The sequence below is a fragment of the Macaca mulatta genome, chromosome 4, assembly GCF_049350105.2.
Source record: "Macaca mulatta isolate MMU2019108-1 chromosome 4, T2T-MMU8v2.0, whole genome shotgun sequence".
NCBI lineage: Eukaryota > Metazoa > Chordata > Mammalia > Primates > Cercopithecidae > Macaca > Macaca mulatta.
Genome location: NC_133409.1, coordinates 93,524,025 through 93,542,715, shown reverse-complemented (window position 1 = coordinate 93,542,715; position 18,691 = coordinate 93,524,025).

The window sequence follows — 18,691 nt, the reverse complement described above, 5'->3', positions numbered from 1 at the left end:
CTTAAATGTAAATGGGCTAAATGCCCCAATTAAAAGACAAAAACTGGCAAATTGGATAAAGAATCAAGGCCCATCAGTGTGCTATATTCAGGAGATCCATCTCACATGCAGAGACACACATAGGCTCAAAATAAAGGGATGGAAGAACATCTACCAAGCAAATGGAAAGCAAAAAAAGCAGGAATTGCAATCCTAGTCTCTGATGAAACAGACTTTAAACAACAAAGATCAAAAGAGAAAAAGAGGGCCATTACATAATGGTAAAGGGATCAATTCAACAAAAAGATCTAACTATCTTAAATATATATGCACCCAATACAGGAGCACCCAGATTCATAAAGCAAGTTCTTAGAGACCTACAAAGAGACTTAGACTCTCACACAGTAACAATGGGAGACTTTAACACCCCACTGTCAGTATTAGACAGATCAACAAGACAGAAAGTTAACAAGGATATCCAGGACTTGAACTCAGCTCTGCAGCAAGCAGACCTAATAGACATCTACAGAACTCTCCACTCTAAATCAACAGTACATTCTTCTCAGCACCACACCACACTTATTCCAAAATCGACCACATAGTTGGAAGGAAAGAACTCCTCAACAAATGTAAAAGAACAGAAATCACAACAAACTGTCCCTCAGACCACAGTGCAATCAAATTAGAACTCAGCATTAACAAACTCAATCAAAACTGCACAACTACATGGAAACTGAACAAACTGCTCCTGAATGACTACTGGGTAAACAGTGAAATGAAGGCAGAAATAAAGATGTTCTTTAAAACCAAAGAGAAAAAAGACACAACATACCGGAATCTCTGGGACACATTTAAAGCAGTGTGTACAGGGAAATTTATAGCACTAAATGCCCACAAGAGAAAGTAGGAAAGATCTAAAGTGAACACCCTAACATCACAATTAAAAGAACTAAAGAAGCAAGAGCAAACAAATTCAAAAGCTAGCAGAAAGCAAGTCAATAACGAAGATCAGAGCAGAATTGAAGGAGATAGAGACACAAAAAAACCTTCAAAAAATCAATGAATCCACGAGCTGTTGTTTTTAAGAGACCAAAAAAATGAATAGACCACTAGCAAGACTCATAAAGAAGAAAAGAGAGAAGAATAAAATAGACATAATAAAAAATGATAAAGGGGATATCACTACTGATCCCACAGACATACAAATTACCTCGGAGAATACTATAAACATCTCTATGCAAATAAACTAGAAAATCTAGAAGAAATGGATAAATTCCTGGACACATACACCCTCCCAAGACTAAACCCGGAAGAAGCTGAATTGCTCTGAAATTGAGGGAATAATTAATAGCCTACCAACCAGAAAAAGTCCAGGACCAGAAGGATTCACAGTCAAATTCTACCAGAGGTACAGAGAGGAGCTGGCACCATTCCTTCTGAAACTATTCCAATCAATAGAAAAAGAGGGAATCCTTCCTAACTCATTTTATGAGGCCAGCATCATCCTGATATCAAAGCCTGGCAGAGACACAACAGAAAAAGAGAATTTTAGACCTATATTCCTGATGAACATTGAAGCAAAAATCCTCAATATAATACTGACAAAGCGAATCCAGCAGCACATCAAAAATGGGGAAAGGATTCCCTATTTAATAAACGGTGCTGGGAAAACTGGCTAGCCATATGTAGAAGACTGAAACTGGATCCCTTCCTTACACCTTATACAAAAATTAATTCAAGATGGATTAAAGACTTAAATGTTAAACCTAAAACCATAAAAACTCTAGAAGAAAACCTAGGCAATACCATTCAGGACATAGGCATGGGCAAGGACCTCACGACCGAAACACCAAAAGCAACGGCAACAAAAGCTAAAATTGACAAATGGGATCTAATTAAACTAAAGAGCTTCTGCACAGCAAAATAAACTACCACCAGAGTGAACAGGCAACCTACAGAATGGGAGAAAATTTTTGTAATCTACCCATCTGACAAAGAGCTAATATCCAGAATCTACAAAGAACTTAAACAAATTTACAAGAAAAAATCAAACAACCCCATCAAAAAGTGGGCAAAGGATATGAACAGACACTTTTCAAAAGAAGACATTTATGCAGCCAACAGATACATGAAAAAATGCTCGTCATCACTGGTCATCAGAGAAATGCAAATCAAACCACAATGGGATACCATCTCACACCAGTTAGAATGGCGATCATTAAAAAGTCAGGAAACGGCTGGGTGTGGTGGCTCACGCCTGTAATCCCAGCACTTTGGGAGGTTGAAGTGGGCAGATCCTGAGGTCAGGAGATGAAGACCATCCTGGCTAACACGGTGAAACCCCATCTTCACTAAAAATACAAATTTAGTCGGGCGTGTTGATAGGTGCCTGTAGTCCCAGCTACACAGGAGGCTGAGGCAGGAGAATGGTGTGAACCCAGGAGGTGGAGTTTGCAGTGAGCTGAAATCACGCCACTGCACTCCAGCCTGAGGGACGGAGCGAGATTCTGTCTCAAAAAAAAAAGAAGTCAGGAAACAACAGGTGCTGGAGGAGATGTGGAGAAATAGGAACACTTTCACACTGTTGGTGGGACTGTAAACTAGTTCAACCATTGTGAAAGACAGTGTGGCGATTCTTCAAGGATCTAGAACTAGAAATGCCATTGACCCAGCAATCCCATTACTGGGTATATACACAAAGAATTATAAATAATGCTACCATAAATGCTACTAAAAGGACACATGCACATGTATGTTTACTAAGGCACCATTCACAATAGCAAAGACTTGGAACTAACCTGAATGTCCATCAATGATAGACTGGATTAAGAAAATGTGGCACATACACACATGGAATACTATGCAGCCACAAAAAAAGGATAAGTTCATGGATAAAGCTAGAAACCATCATTCTGAGCAAACTATTGCAAGGACAGAAGATCAAACTCCTCATATTCTCACTCATAGGTGGGAATTGAACAATGAGAACACTTGGACACAGGGTGGGGAACATCACACAATGGGGCCTGTAGTGGGATGGGGGGGATGGGGGAGGATAGCATTAGGAGAAATACCTAATGTAAATGATGACTTAATGGGTGCAGCAAGCCAACACGGCACATGTATACATATGTAGCAAACCTGTACATTGTGCACATGTACCCTAGAACTTAAAGTGTAATAAAAATAAATTCTTAAAACATCAGCAGCTTTTTCCATTTTTTAAAAATTAGTATTTTGATTTTGTATTTTTGATTATATACAACCAAGAATGACACACTTCACTCAAAGTGAGCCACTTTCTTATTTAAAAAGAGTCACACTTTTATGAACATTAATGGGGCTAAAGTTTGGCTCCTTCCAGCAGATTGCTAAACTGACAATATATTACATTTTACATTTTAAATATTTTACATTTGTTTAGCTTAAATATACTGAGGATTCTTAGATTATGAATGTTCTTAGAATTTGAGATATTTAATATTTTCCCCTCTTTTCTTTCTTCTACTTTGATACATGCTACAATGCTTTCTTTTTCATATTAGTTTCCTATTTCTTCCTCTTTTTTTTTTTTTTTTTTTTTTTTTTTTTTTGAGATGGAGTCTTGCTCTGCCACCAGGGTAGAATGCCGTGGCACAATCTCGTCTCATTGCAACTTGCAACTCCCGGGTTCAAGTGATTCTTCTGCCTCAGTCTCCTGAGTAACTGGGTTTACAGGCATGTGCCAGCATACCCAGCTAATTCTTGTATTTTTAGTAGAGACAGGGTTTCACCATGCTGGCCAGGAAGGTCTCAATCTCCTGACCTCATGATCAACCCACCTCGACCTCCCAAAGTGCTGTGATTATAGGCATGACCCACCGTGCCCAGCCTCCTTGTATTTTTTTTAGATAGTGGTAAACAAAACGATATCCCTGGGGCTTAATAGATTTGGCATAATATGTCTTCAATAAATATTTTCAATTAAATAATTATATTGTTAATCTATAGTCTTAAATAGCTTATGCACTTATTATCAACGTTCTAGGTAAATTTGCGACTGATCTCAAGGTATTAAATTGTACTCATTTTTCTGGCCATAATTCTCTGCCTCTCATTACTAGATGTAATTCTCACCTCAAAAATCTCAACTCTACTTGTGAAAAGCATGAAGAAGCAGCACGGAGGGGAAAGATACATAAACATGTTTTAAGAACTCAGAATTTTTAACCCAGGGACATGAAGATTCTTGGAAATCTAATTCCCTTCACATAAGTTTCTGAGTTTATATATCAATTATATGGAATTTGACTTAGTCTGTATAATTTTAAAGAGCAAAACCAGAAATAATAGTTAGGAATGTAGGGATAAATGTTCTGCTCTTTATATGAAAGACATTTCTAAAAATTAGACATTTCTAAAAATTAGATCTTATTTATTTTTTAATTTTAATTTTTTTTTTTTTGCGATGGAGTCTCATGTGTCACCCAGGCTGGAATGCAGAGGCGCAATCTCGGCTCACTTAAACCTCCACCTCCTGGGTTGAAGTGATTCTCCTGCCTCAGCCTCCTGAGTAGCTGGGACTACAGGTGCCCGCCACCACGCCCAGATAATTTTCATATTTGTAGTAGAGACAGGGTTTCATCATGTTGGTCAGGCTGTTCTTGAACTCCTGACCTCGTGATCCGCCCACCTTGGCCTCCCAAAGTGCTGGGATTACAGGCGTGAGCCACCATGCTCAGCCAGAATTAGATCTTTTAAAAATGAAAGTTAATACATCAGTAGATAATATGCTTTCTGATATATTATAAACTTGTGGGAACATTTTAGAGAAGTGTAAAATATTAACGGTGGATTAAACCAGAAGACAACTTCAGAAATACCCCACCACAAACCAAACACAATCATGTTTTTTGTTCCTCTGCACGAAACAATAACTACCATATCTGCCCTTCAAAACTTCACTATTCCTTGCCTAAAACTGCATTGATTATTTTAGCTCACCTTTAAATATATACTCTTACTCAAACCTTTCTAAACCCTTAGAGAAAGGCAGCAGTCAGCATTGATTTAGCCTGGTAGGTTAGTTAATTTTTACAGTCTCCATTGTCATTTAATTTAAGAATTCTGAAAGTTAATCATCATCAGCTTTCTCATCAGGAATCTACTAACTTGGAGCTTTAAATCACTAGATCACAAGATAAACATATTTTGCTATTAGCTGTCTCCTGCCTATCTTCCTAGAGTACCCTTTATCAGCATCTATAGTTTTATGTTATCCACAAACTGGTTAATATTTTTTAACATTGGACTTGCATGGACATGAGCTCTATTACACCCACAGTCGTGACCAACTTCCAATCCGTAAAATGTGACCTATTTAAGTAATTTATATTACTTTGTTAATCTAGCTGACTCCTAAAAACACAATTAGGCTGGAGAATCAGTTTATACTGTCATAGCAATCAGAAAGCAAAGTAGTAGTAGTAGTAGTAGTAGTAGTAGTAATGTGTGTTTCCAAATGTAACTTTCAGTTTTTGAGTTAGAGTTATTTTTAAGTTGTTGTGACTATGGGTGTACTTATTGATATTTTATTGAAGATTTGATTTGTATAAAATAATGAAAAGAAAGCAACTAGGAACTCAGTACATTTTATTTTCAGTTTCAAATGTTGTTATATAAAATTGAATAAACAAAATTCTATTGTTAATTATAGCTTAATACAACTTGGGAGAAAATAAAATAAAATAAAATAAAATAAAATAAAATAACAAGACCGGATCATAGAAAAAAACAATGGAAGTGCAGTTTCACACTGTAAAAAACAGGATACAAGTATATTTTCCTTATTTTTTTCCCAAATTTAACATTGAATTTATACTAGAATACATGGAAATAGTGTTATATGATAATGTGTTGTCATTATTTTTAATAGTAGTTATGCTAACAGAGCTATAAATGCCTTCCTATTGTAATTTCTGATCATAGGTATATATATTATTGTTTATGTGCACTTAATCAGATCTCACAAACCTCTTCCACAACAGAAGCCAACAACAGTTGTGAGAATTCCTATGACCATGTGAAAGACAGGAAATATGCTAGTTCTCTGTCTCATACCTAGGGAATTCACTATAGGGGGAAAAAAAGGAGAGTTGGGTTAATATTTGTAAAAGTGCTTTATATTATTTAAAATAAAGAATATTGAAGAGATAATCAAATAGTAATTTAATTTATCTTATAGAAAACAGTAGTAAGAAATTGAACTGAATTTACTAGAGAATAACAGATCAGTCACCAACTCTTTCAACTAAAGTCTACTATTTTGCATTAGAAAGAACCTACAAAAATAAAACTTTGACAACATTTTGTTAGTGTAGTAGAGTGGTTATTTCTCTATATTCCTCTTTGCAAGGCTATATAGTCTTAAAATATATTAATTTTAACTTTAAAAGTAGGAACTATTATTAAAAACCTTGCAGAGTGTGATTTTCATGATTTTTGCTATAACCTAGATAGCCAAATTAGGTGATTATTATGTATAAATGGTTCTTATAAATATTCCTGTCCTAATATTTAATTGAAACCCAATCTTATTGGAATATAGAGGGGATAATTTATTAAAGAGTCTTATTGTTCTTAGACCTAAACTGTCAAAGGCAAGGGGCTTCTTACTTATTTTAGTAAGTAGTAAATATATTTCTAAAACTCTAATTTTCTTTTGTATGTATTCCTATTCACATAAAATGTTATGCATAACTTAGAACTCACTTTAAAGAAGATAGAGTAGACATGTTCAATAATAAATAATGTTTTGTTTTCCAATGCGAAAACATGAGATGATTAAATCAAAGATAGATTCAATCACAATGCAATTTTTTTGTTATGGAAATAATAAGCTAAACAGTAACAGGCAAGTCTCTAGGTCAAAAGGGTAAGGAGTATGTCTTGGGGCTATGATTTCATAGCAAAACACCAATTTTAGTTTGTATGTTTATTTTTAAGGGATATTGAATGTTATTTACTTACCAATATTTCACATTAAGTTCAGACATTTTTTACAGTCATTGTTAACAGTACTAATCTTTACTTTTAACGGATGTTTTACAGTTACATAAAAAGAGTTCTGTAATATGCTGAAGAGTTCGATAAGTCACATAAATGTTTTGATGTTTAAGTATGGACATAAGAGTTATTTGGAGAATAGTTTGAAAGTTTAAGAAAGCATTTTTTTTTTTTTAACTATAAAACAACTTGAAAAGCAACAAGCCCCTTATCAATAAAGGCCAAAGAAAAAACTCCCAATCTAAAAAAGGTCCTAATATTGCTTCAGTAGTGTCAAATGGTAATTTATAATGCAAATTTCTCATATTGTGTTAATAAATTAAAAATTTATGTTGGAATATTTAAAGCAACTACTAAAACATAATAAAAACATTCGTAACTTAAAAGTGGAGAAAAAAAATGAATAGCAGTAGAAATATTAATACAAAGTAAGCCAAGAAAAAAGAGTAAAAGCAACATGAGGGAGGCCCAAGAAATAGAAAACAGATATATAGATGCTATATGTAAATCCATTATATTGATAATTACATTAAATATAATTGGACCAAATATCTAAATAAAAGTCTAACACTCTCATACTGAACAAAACAAACAAACCAAACAAAAACTTGTATGTTGCTTTAAAAATTTATATGTTGCTTTAAATATTAGGCCATAGAAAGTTTCAAAGTGAAATCAGGAAAATAACATACCATGCAAATAATTACCAAAAGAAAGCTGGCATATATGTACAAAAGCTGTATTATTTTACACTTTAAAGTAATAAACATTACTAGAGACAATAACCATAGAGAGGTCAGTCTATTTTGCAGATATAACAATCATGAAATTAATACCTAATAATATGACTTCTATTTATATAAAGCAAAAATTGACAAAAAGAAAAAATATAAATAAATATAAATATACCTACTCCATCAGAGTGGAGGATTTTAACAGGCCTCTCTCAGTAATTGACAGAATGAACATAAACTAATTAGTAAACTAGAGAAGACAAACTGGCCTGTTTCATATATAGAACCTACCAGTGAATTACTGCTAAATACACACTCACACATCAACGAAAGTAAAATAACGTTTAGGTGATCAAGGAACCCCATTTCTCATTTCTCATTTTCACTGACACTGTGTCTATAATCACAGCTCTGCATCAAAAATATGTTCTCATAGATCTTCTATATATGTATTCTAACTTCATCCCCAGAGGAGATCTTCTGTTGAAGTTGTTCTAGTGAGAACAAATCAATCCTTATATAGGACTGATAAGTATTGTACAAATCTCTCAACAATAAATTCTCTTACATATTTGATAATCTTCACTCCCTGAATGTCCTGGAACTGCCATCAGGCTTTATTGCCCTTCATCTTGAGCACATTTGTTACCTGTTTTTCCAAAGTTTTAGATATATAGGTACAGTAATTATGTGGACAGTGATATGGGTGATAATTCACAAAATGGCACTAAAAGTGTGCCCAAAAATTATAAATTAATTTTAGGTTTAAATTCTGTATTTTTTAGACTTTAACAAGAAAACTACTGTTTATACATATATAAAGTATATATGTAAAGGAAAATTTTCACCTAGAATCAATAATTTTCTATTTATATAACATATATCCAAAATGGCTAATAAAGGTGAAGATTCTAAATATTTAATATTTGAAGTCTAATAAAAAAATTAAAGATATCTCCAAGTATGAAGGAGTATACAATGATTAACTACAACATGCTGGGTAAATAATTTTTTCATACTGCACTTCATGTTTACATTTGTTGCTGAATGTTTACTTAAGATACAAATGAATTATTATCTGCAAAAAGAAAAAAGTTATTTTTACTATTACATTTCTTCTAGTGTCACTGAATGAATTTATTATTAACAGTAAAAGCTAAATTTTATTTTTAAACATAAAATAGACAGATTTCTTGCCACAAATTGAAAATGCACATTGTCAATTGTTTACTTTTCTTTATTAAATAAACCATTTCTTTGGAAACATACCCTTAAATACCTAATTAGATTTCCTAATAGCATGAGAAACCATCATGGAGATAATATACAAGAATTGTTTCATCAGCAAAATTAAAGGAGGAAACCACCTAATACTTTTGTTTTGTTTTGCTTCGCAATTTAAACTTCAATGGCTTTTATTCATACTTTTTTAATATGGCAAATCATTCTCTCTAGAACTTACATTAATGGACAGAGGGCCAAATTACAAGAGTAGGTTAATTTGCACCCATGCATTTCATATTAATCAAATAGATTTTTCAGATATTAGGGAATATATGCTCGTCCTAAGTTATTCTTTCTCAATTCTCAGTAAAAGAAGACCTATTGACTCAATTGTTTCCTCCTCTAAACACCTCACTAGATGTAAGTATGAGCAACTGCAAATACTATAAATATTTACAGAGAAGTTCTTAGGATAGAATGAGAGAAAGATGAAGAGATAGATAGAGACAGAAAGAAGGTATTATAAATATAATGAGATGAGAACAAAATTACAAAGCTTATTTAAAGAGTGTTTTTGCATTATTTCCATATGGAAGTGAAGAAAATTTCATCATGTGCAAATTGTTTAATTTTATCTAAAACTAGAAACATGCATCTACATTATGGTTGACAAGTCATATAAACCATGGTGCACATCTCTGTTTTCTTCATTATCGGCTACCAAAATAGCTTTGTTCACATACATAAACTGTTTAATAAAATGAAGACGAGGTGGGGGTGGGTGGCAATGTGGAAGCAAAGAGAACGAAAAAAGGGATGAGCCTACTTGGAAACTCCATGTAACTGTACATAGGCAGTATGTTCTCTATACAGCATATTAAGACAAAATATTTATGTTAATATATGGATGCTCACTTATCTTCCTAAACAATAACTTAAAACTGTGTAAGATAGAAAGATCTCATCAGTGTTTGGCTCAATTTAATTGAACTACAAAATGAGCCTGTATCACCTTAGTATTGTTTTTGTTGAAAGTTAGCATAATATTATGTATTTAAGTTTTGCTTATAAATACTTTTAATTCCTCACAATTGTATGCCTATGAATGGAGCAATGGGCCTAGCATCAGAAGAGACAAGGATTTGAGTATTTCATTTTCTTTCTTTCTTTCTTTTTTTTTTTTTTTTTTTTTTGAGACGGAGTCTCGCTCTGTCGCCCAGGCTGGAGTGCAGTGGCATGATCTCGGCTCACTGCAACCTCTGCCTCCTGGGTTCAAGTGATTCTCCTGCCTCAGCCTCCTGAGTAGCTGAGATTACAGGCACACACCACCAATCCCGTCTAATCTTTGTATTTTTAGTAGAGACAGGGTTTCACCATGTTGGTCAGACTGGTCTCAAACTCCTGACCTCATGATCCGCCTGCTTCAGCCTTGCAATGTACTGGGATTAGAGGCATGTGCCATCATGCCTGGCTGGATTTGAGTATTTCTTATGGCACTCTTCTTCCTATAGAGAACGGTGATTATTAATGTAAGAGTAGTCAGACAAAGTAACAATTTTTCAGTGTGCAATATTAATTCAAATTGCAATTTATTAAAAGCTGAAAGATTTCAGATAAAATTATTGTAACACATATTACAACTTTGTGTTCATACCTTGAACCAATAGAGTTTGTAATTCTGTTGTTTTTTTTTTTCAAGTTTTTGAGACGGGCTCTCACTCTGTCACTCACTCTGTCACTCAGGCTGTAATGCCATGGCTGGATCTCGGCTCACGGCAACCTCCACCTCCCTGGTTCAGGTGATTCTTCCACCTCAGCCTACCGAGTAGTTGGGATTACAGGCACATGCCACTATGCCCGGCTACTTTTTGTATTTTTAGTAGATAAAGGGTTTCAGCATGTTGGCTAGGCTGGTCTCAAACTCCCGACCTCAAATGATCTGCTTGCCTTGGCCTTCCAAAGTGCTGGGATTACAGGCGTGAGCCACCTCACCAGCTGAATTTGTTAATTCTTTTAAGTTAACTTGTTGCTGAGTTATTAAAAATGCTAAACCAATAAGATTCATTAATTGTAAACCCATACAGACACACCACACACAATGAAAGTACATGGTTTTAGTTTAAGATCTGATTTGGCTTATAGTTAGTATACTAGTTTATTGTCTCTCATTATAAAACTTTTTCTCCCTCAATTTATTCACAGGCACCAAATGTAATTTTCCCTGTGCAAATCTCTCTCTACCCCGCCACACTTCCGTATCCATCATTTATCAATAGTATCTAACTAACTGAACAATTGAGGTAAAATAGGAAATACAATATGTGTATTTCCTCAGATAGGTAATAATTTCAAGTAGGTTTCTGTTGCTTCAATAATCTTTGTCACCACCAACCAGAAAATGGTTTGTAGAGAGGAGAAGGTTTCTTTTGAGAAACAATGCCCTTAAGAATATAATCTCTGAATACTTCCTTGTCTTGTTCATTAAGTATGTCACTTTTGACCACCATGAGCTTGTCCACAGATGATGCAAGTGTGTAGCTGCTTTGGTTTGGATATTCGACCCCTCCAAATCTCATGTTGAAATTTAATTCCCAGTGTTGGAGGTGGGGATATAAGGCGGGTGTTTTGGTCATGGGGGTGAATCCCTCATGAATAGATTAATACCCTTGTGTTGGAGGATGAGTTCCCACTTTATTAGCTGTTTTTTTTTTTTTTTTTAATTAAAAAACCTAGCCCCTCCCAACTCCCACCAAATTCTTCCCTTCCCATGTGATGTCTGCATGAACTGTCTCTGCTTCTCCTTGCCCCATGAGTGGAAACAGCCTGCAGCTCTCATCAAAAGCAGATGCTGGTGCCGTGCTTCTTATACAGCCTGCAGAGCCGTGAGCCAAATAAACTTGTTTTATAGTCAGTCTCAGGTATTTCTTTATAGCAACACAGACTTAGAAAGCAGCTCACCATGATTCTAGCTAACTGGAGGTCTGAGAAGCATGAACCATGGAAGATGAAGTAAATCACAACAAAGGCAAGTACTGCAGTAAGTTTGGTTTAGATTTCAAGCACTTTGTTTTTGTGCACTATTTTTTAGCACATAGGTCCTACTTTTAAGACAAAATTTTGATTCTCTTTGTTTGGTGTAAATCAATACAGGACAAGATTTTATGGTGTTAACACAATTCCATTGACTAGTCCATATTTCAATCTGACATTTGGAAGTCTTTTTCTTACATATCCACTCGCCCTATCTATTTATCCTTTCTTGCTCCTATTTCTTAAAATGTTTACTACAGATTGAACATGCCTCATCTGAATATTCGAAATCTGAAATGCTCCAAAATCTGAAACATTTGAGCACTGAAATAATGCTGCAAGTGAAAAATTCCAAACTTGACCCCGTGTAGTAAGTTATAGTTAAAACACAAGTAGTGGACAATATACAACTTTTTCAGAGTCCCCAAGGGAAAATAAAACTACCTTCAGGTTATGTTTAAATGAACATGTATATGAAATATAAATAAAATTTCATGTTTAGATTTGGGAGGTATTCCCAAGATATCTCATTATTGTAGTGATTAGTCCCCAACCGGGTGCTTCATCCACTGCCTAAACCCGGAAGGCCAGGCCATAAGCCAAAGTTATGTTGCCCAGCCAAGGAGCAAGTTTCCCTGAGAACCCAAATATTCTGGCAAGTATCTGAGAACCTACCAGGAAAGACAGTTTCATTGCTTAAACATAGTAGGAAAAGAGCCAGAAAATTAGATTAAAAGTTGTTTAAAGACAAAAGTTAGCATGGATCTCTAAAGCTGTTTTGCTGCCATCCAGGAGTGCCTCATATGTAAGTCCTAATAAACTCATCTGTTTACCAAGCTGGACTTGTCTGAGTTACTCTTTGGTCTTTTGGCTTCCTCCTAGTTTGGGGGAAGGTTTTTAAATATGATTCTTGGTTGTTACAATTATATATATGTGAATATTTCAAAATTTAAAAAAAGTTCAAAACATGACACAAGGAGCAAGTGATACATAACAAGCACTAAAGTGACACCTCTCCAAGCTGAATCATTTCATCCCATAATCTCTTAATCTCTACTTTTAACTTGCATTTTCCTCATTTTCAAATTTTGGATTGCCCTTCTAATACAGATTATGTTGTAAAATCAAGATGGATTAATCCATATGATTTTGACATATTGAGTTGCTGATATATAGATGTGAAACAGTTACCATCATCTCCAGAAAGTAATGCTAACTGCAGTCAACCAAGCAATAGTGTTATGATAATGTCGTATAACTCATTTGAAGCAGCAATATAGCCAATGAGTAAAAAATGACAGCTTTGATTTTCTGCTGTTAAATTTTAAAAGATTTTTTTCCTCTACCAAAAATGGATTGATAATCATTTTATATCTTTCATTCAACGGTAGGGAAAATAAATTGCAGCACAGTAAGGAAACAAAGGTAGAACACACTCAAAATTGCTAAGATAACACAAGAAGGAATAACAAAAAGGCTTTATGTCATTGAATATATCTAGTTACATGGGCCTATCAATACATTGGGAGCCAGAAAGCTCAATAATATTATGTACTGAGAAAGAAAACTAGGTGGAAATATTTGAAAAGCAGCAATAATTACTGAAAAAGTGCATTCCTCCTATTAGGAAATATTCTATTAAATTTCATTACCACGTGATAAGTACACTCACTTATTTCCCAAGAGACAGTCAACGTCCCCTATTTAGTAACAATATCAAGGTCAAAATTCCACATCTCTGAGTGATGCATGGTAGTCTGTATGTCAGACTCTAATATAGTTTATTTTTACATGAAAATCTATAAATGAAATGACAAGTTTTAATTTATAAATTTATAACCTAAAAATCTAATACATAATGCTAAAATATAGTCAGACTAACCATATATATTTTTTTCTTTAGTAAGGAGAAGAATGAGAGACCAACAAGTTATTGGTTCATGGTAATTTTGAAATCCAGTTGCAGACTTGAGGAGTTAGGCCTCTTTTACTCTTTAGGAGGATATCTATCTTATCCATTGTTTTTCATGGCTTTCAGTTCTATTCTTTGAGAGGCTTCCTCTATTTTATTAATGTCTGTGTCTCGAACTGAAATGAGTATTGGAGAATATGTTCCCCTGGAAGGAAAAGGAGCTTTCTTAGACTGCTTCCAGTAAATTAATCTCTTTTCCCTGAAATATTTATTTAAATGAAAAGATTTACTGAGGGCTACATTAATTTAGTCAAGGTTTAATAGTGGGCATGATAACTAACCTCTTTGTTTCATCTTTGCCATATGATGAATTCTAGTAGGTTTTTGTTACTCAGTGTTCACTTCCATTGCATTTTTAGTGGGTGAGTATCAGTAGTAATTATTTTACAAAGCTAAAAAAGGATACATTTTTTTACTTTGTTTTCTCACTTTTCTGCTTGCAAACTAGGTGATCTTTTTTTATGACATTTTATTGTTCTTGTAGTAGTTTGTCAATGCTTCCAATATTAACCAATACATGCTACTATCCCACTATTTTCCCATCTGTTCTCCTATAGTGTATCATTATATGCACGTAGTGTGTAATCATATGTATCACTCAATGAATTATCTGCCTTGCAAGTCATCACAGGCTACAGTTTCATCAAATGGTTTGCCACTGCCTAAAATAATATTAACTGAATTTTCATTATTCTGTCATTCAGTCTCAGTTGCTCTACTATCTCCAGTCTGACTTTTAGGGCAGTGCCACACATTTTAGGTTTTTTGTTTGTTTGTTTTTGGTAGCACCTTATTTCTAGTCATCAATTTGTGTATAGATCAGGATAGACAAAAATTATGTTGCAATAAAAAACAACCTGTAATATTCATGTTTTAAAAGAATAAATATTTCCTTGTTTATGCTATGTATTTTCCAAACCACGAAGATCACCCTGCTCTACATATTTCTATAAGTAGCCAGACTAATGGACAATAGTCATCCTCTATATTTCTCATTTTAGTGTCAGAGTAGAAATATACCTTTGGAGGTCCTGTGCAAACAATTGAATGCTCCAGTTTGAAAGCTACACTAGAAACTCATTGGTCAGAACGGGTTATATAGCCTTACTCAACTACGAGAGTGGTAGAATGTACAAATCTACTAAAAGCCTAGAAATGGGAAGAAACTGAATTAATTGGCAAAAACTCAGTTTTCTGAATTTAAGCAACATTAAATTATGCCATTTAGCTACTCACTAACAAGTTATTGGTTCACAGCAATTTTGAAATCCAATTGCACACTTTTTCTCCCAGCCCAATGCAAATTTGTTGTTTAGTGTAAGTTGTTTTTTTGTTTTGTTTTGTTTACAGAGTACTTTTACAAATAAATTTCCTTTATTAATGTAAGAATTATTAAATTTCTAATTAAAATTCAACCTTATAATTCCATGTGAGGTAACTATCATCTTGTTTTCCATTTCAATCCAAATCCAATGCAACTGAGTTCCAAATTTAAAAATTTTAATAGCAAATATGGCACTGTATATGGAGTAAGAGGTGAGGATGAATATTAAATTTGTAGAGTGTCATGTCAGGCCTTTGGAACACAACCGTAAAATATGGTTTTTAGATTGGATTTATCTCTTGTCTGGAGATCAAAACAAGTGTTTCATTACTGACATTCAAGAAACTATTTCATGGATAAAAACAATAGCTACATTTTTTTCAACTAGGAGAAGCATTATGTCTTAACTAATATTATCACCTGATACACTTGTGAACCATGTTTTAGATATAAATCCTGGCTCTATAGAGATATAGCATTTAGTGGAGATAACATCTAACCTCATCTGTTGAGGCCTAACATTATTTTTCTTGGTGCTACTATACACCAAGATAAAATCAAATATGTTTCCTAACATCATCATAATGTATTAAATGCAATCTAAGTAATCAGAATAAGAAGAAGTAAGAGAGAGTGAGTCACCAATATCCTAAACCATTTCAAATTGACCTCAAAGATTATATTTTAATTTTACATTGAGTTTCTGGACAACATTTTTTTGCTCAAGTAAGTTGGTAAAGAAATCACTCCTAAATAGATACAATAGTGAAATGTCTAAAAATTGGTAGGAAAAAACCGTGATATTTAGCACTTTTAAGAAATTTATTACCAGAGCATGTATGCATAATCTATGGTACTATTTAAACAATTTTATTTTTTTCTTGGTGAGTTTCCAGTGCTGCTTTTGGGGAGCTGCCTTTTGATTGAGAATGGAAGAGTATGGCATTATTTTTTATTCCAAAATTGGTTGCTTTAATAATAAGAGTTCATAGTAGCGCTTTCTTTTGTTCAATTAAGCACATTGGAACAATCACACAGGCATCTTAGACATTCCTATTAAATACAGCATTTTCCCACAGAATAAATGTATACCAGTTATAATGCAGAAAGGAGGGAAGGGAAAACACACACGTGGTGTTTAAAATATCAGACACTATATCCTTTAGAGTTGAAAAGACAATATTTTCTAGTAGAAAACAATTTCTTCTCAGTGAAGTTCTTTGGAAAATTCTGGATCTCATCTCATCTTTTAATCAAAATGGAGGAAATGGTAAAGCTTGAACTGAAAAAAAACAAAAAAAACACAAAAGTTAAAACCAAACATGAAATTTGGAGATAGGAAGAGTTTGTATACCCGATTACTAGCTGTTTGACCCAGGGAAATTTTTCTATCTGAACATCCGTTTCTTTCACTTTAAATTGAGGATAGTAATACCCATGTCAAAAAGTTTTATAAGGATTATTACTTGAAACTATCTGGAAACACCCTGGGTAAAGTCCATAAAACAAATTATGTACAAATGTTATTCCACCTTCTGCCCCCAGACTTTCACCTGTAGCTACAAAAGAATATGATGGATGATTCTTTATATTCTACCAATATTAGATGACAATATGAAGTGTTGAGAATGGCCCAGAAACTGTTTGCATTATAAAATATTGTCATAAGTAATCACTGCAATAACCTTTCCAATTTCATTTAACAGATTCTAAGAATATTCTGAACCATAAAATTTCATCATATATCTTGATTGGGATTATAATACAGTGCCAGAAAAAAATTACACACATGCTTAAAATTTGTTGCAGTTATGTATGTACATATATCATGTGTTCATTTACACAAATGGTAAACATATGTGTGTGGGGGGTGTACATACATGCATACAGGCACATACATGCACACATGAACACACAGATAGATAAGCAACAGCATAATGTAGTAGTACATTAAAATGCAAACTGTAATGAAGTGGCTGGGTTTGAATGTCTGCCTTTTAATAGTTTCATTACTTCAGTGAAGTTATTTAAACTGTTCATCCTTTAGTGTATTTGTTGGTAAAATGGGAAAAACTGTAGTACCTATTTCACATGTGTGTTAGATTTAAGACTGGAGAAATTAATATGTTTTAAGTGCTTGAAACAGTGTTTAGCACACTGTAAGAATATGTAAAAGTGATAAACATCCTTTACAAATTAGGTCATAATGTTAGACAACTTGTTTATTAGCTTTTTTGCTAAATATATCACAACATGAAAACATCACTATTTTTTCCCACAACATTATTTTGATGGTAGAATAATATTCATCGTACTGCAGTGTACCTAGCAATATCTTCTGGTTGGATGTATAGTGCACGCAATTTTTATTACTTAAATAATATAGTTTATATAACTCACTTTTTGTATATATTTGTTATAGATATAAAGAGATAAATTCCCAAAACTTCTGGATCAAATGACATACACATTTTAAATGTTGCTATACTTTACCAAATTTCACTATCTAAAGACAGTATCAATTTGAACTCTCAACAACTATATGAGAGTATATTTTTGTATAGAAGCTATGCACACTAGTATTGGAGTTTAAGTACTGAGCATGTTCTGGGCTGTGTTAATAAAATAATACCTTAAAATTTAAAAAATCATACATATAAAATTATATAGCTATTGGGAGAATAATTGCTGAGATTTTAGCAGTTGTTTCCCTGGGATAATGTGATGAAAATAAATGTCTAGTATTTTCTTTTTCTTTATTTTCCCTTTTTAACATTGCACAATTTTTTAAATAAGATGGCATAAAGTGCAGATTCAGATTTTGTTTAATGTTGCTGGAATCTAGTAATACGTTACGGTTGTATTTGATGACATTATCTGTGTCCTCACTCCATGATTTTCTTTAATTTTTATAATTAGTCCCTAAATACCTGAAGTGGCATCATCAAGAGAGTGGCATGCTTCAGATGTTCTCACTGTCATTTTTTATGCATTTTAAAATTACGCTGGTTAATTTAATATTTGCTTTTTAGGTTTCTTTTATTTTGGATGTATATTTTGTCCTTTGTTTCTTCATCTCAGAATGTTTTCCTGGTATATAGTAGACATTTAAAAAGTATTTGTAGGCCAATAAACAACATAACACACGAAAATATAAGATACATATATATAAGATGGATTATGAGAAAAGAGAAGACACATAGATAGACTTTTGATACTTATGTGTACTTTTTTTTTTAACACATCAGTATTAATTTCCCTAGTTTCTATCTTGAAACATTCCCTGCATCAGTAAGCTTTTGCTAGGTAACAAACAACTCTACAATTTATTGGCTTAGAACAACTAGTTATTTATATTATATTTATTTAAGTTTGCTACTCTGG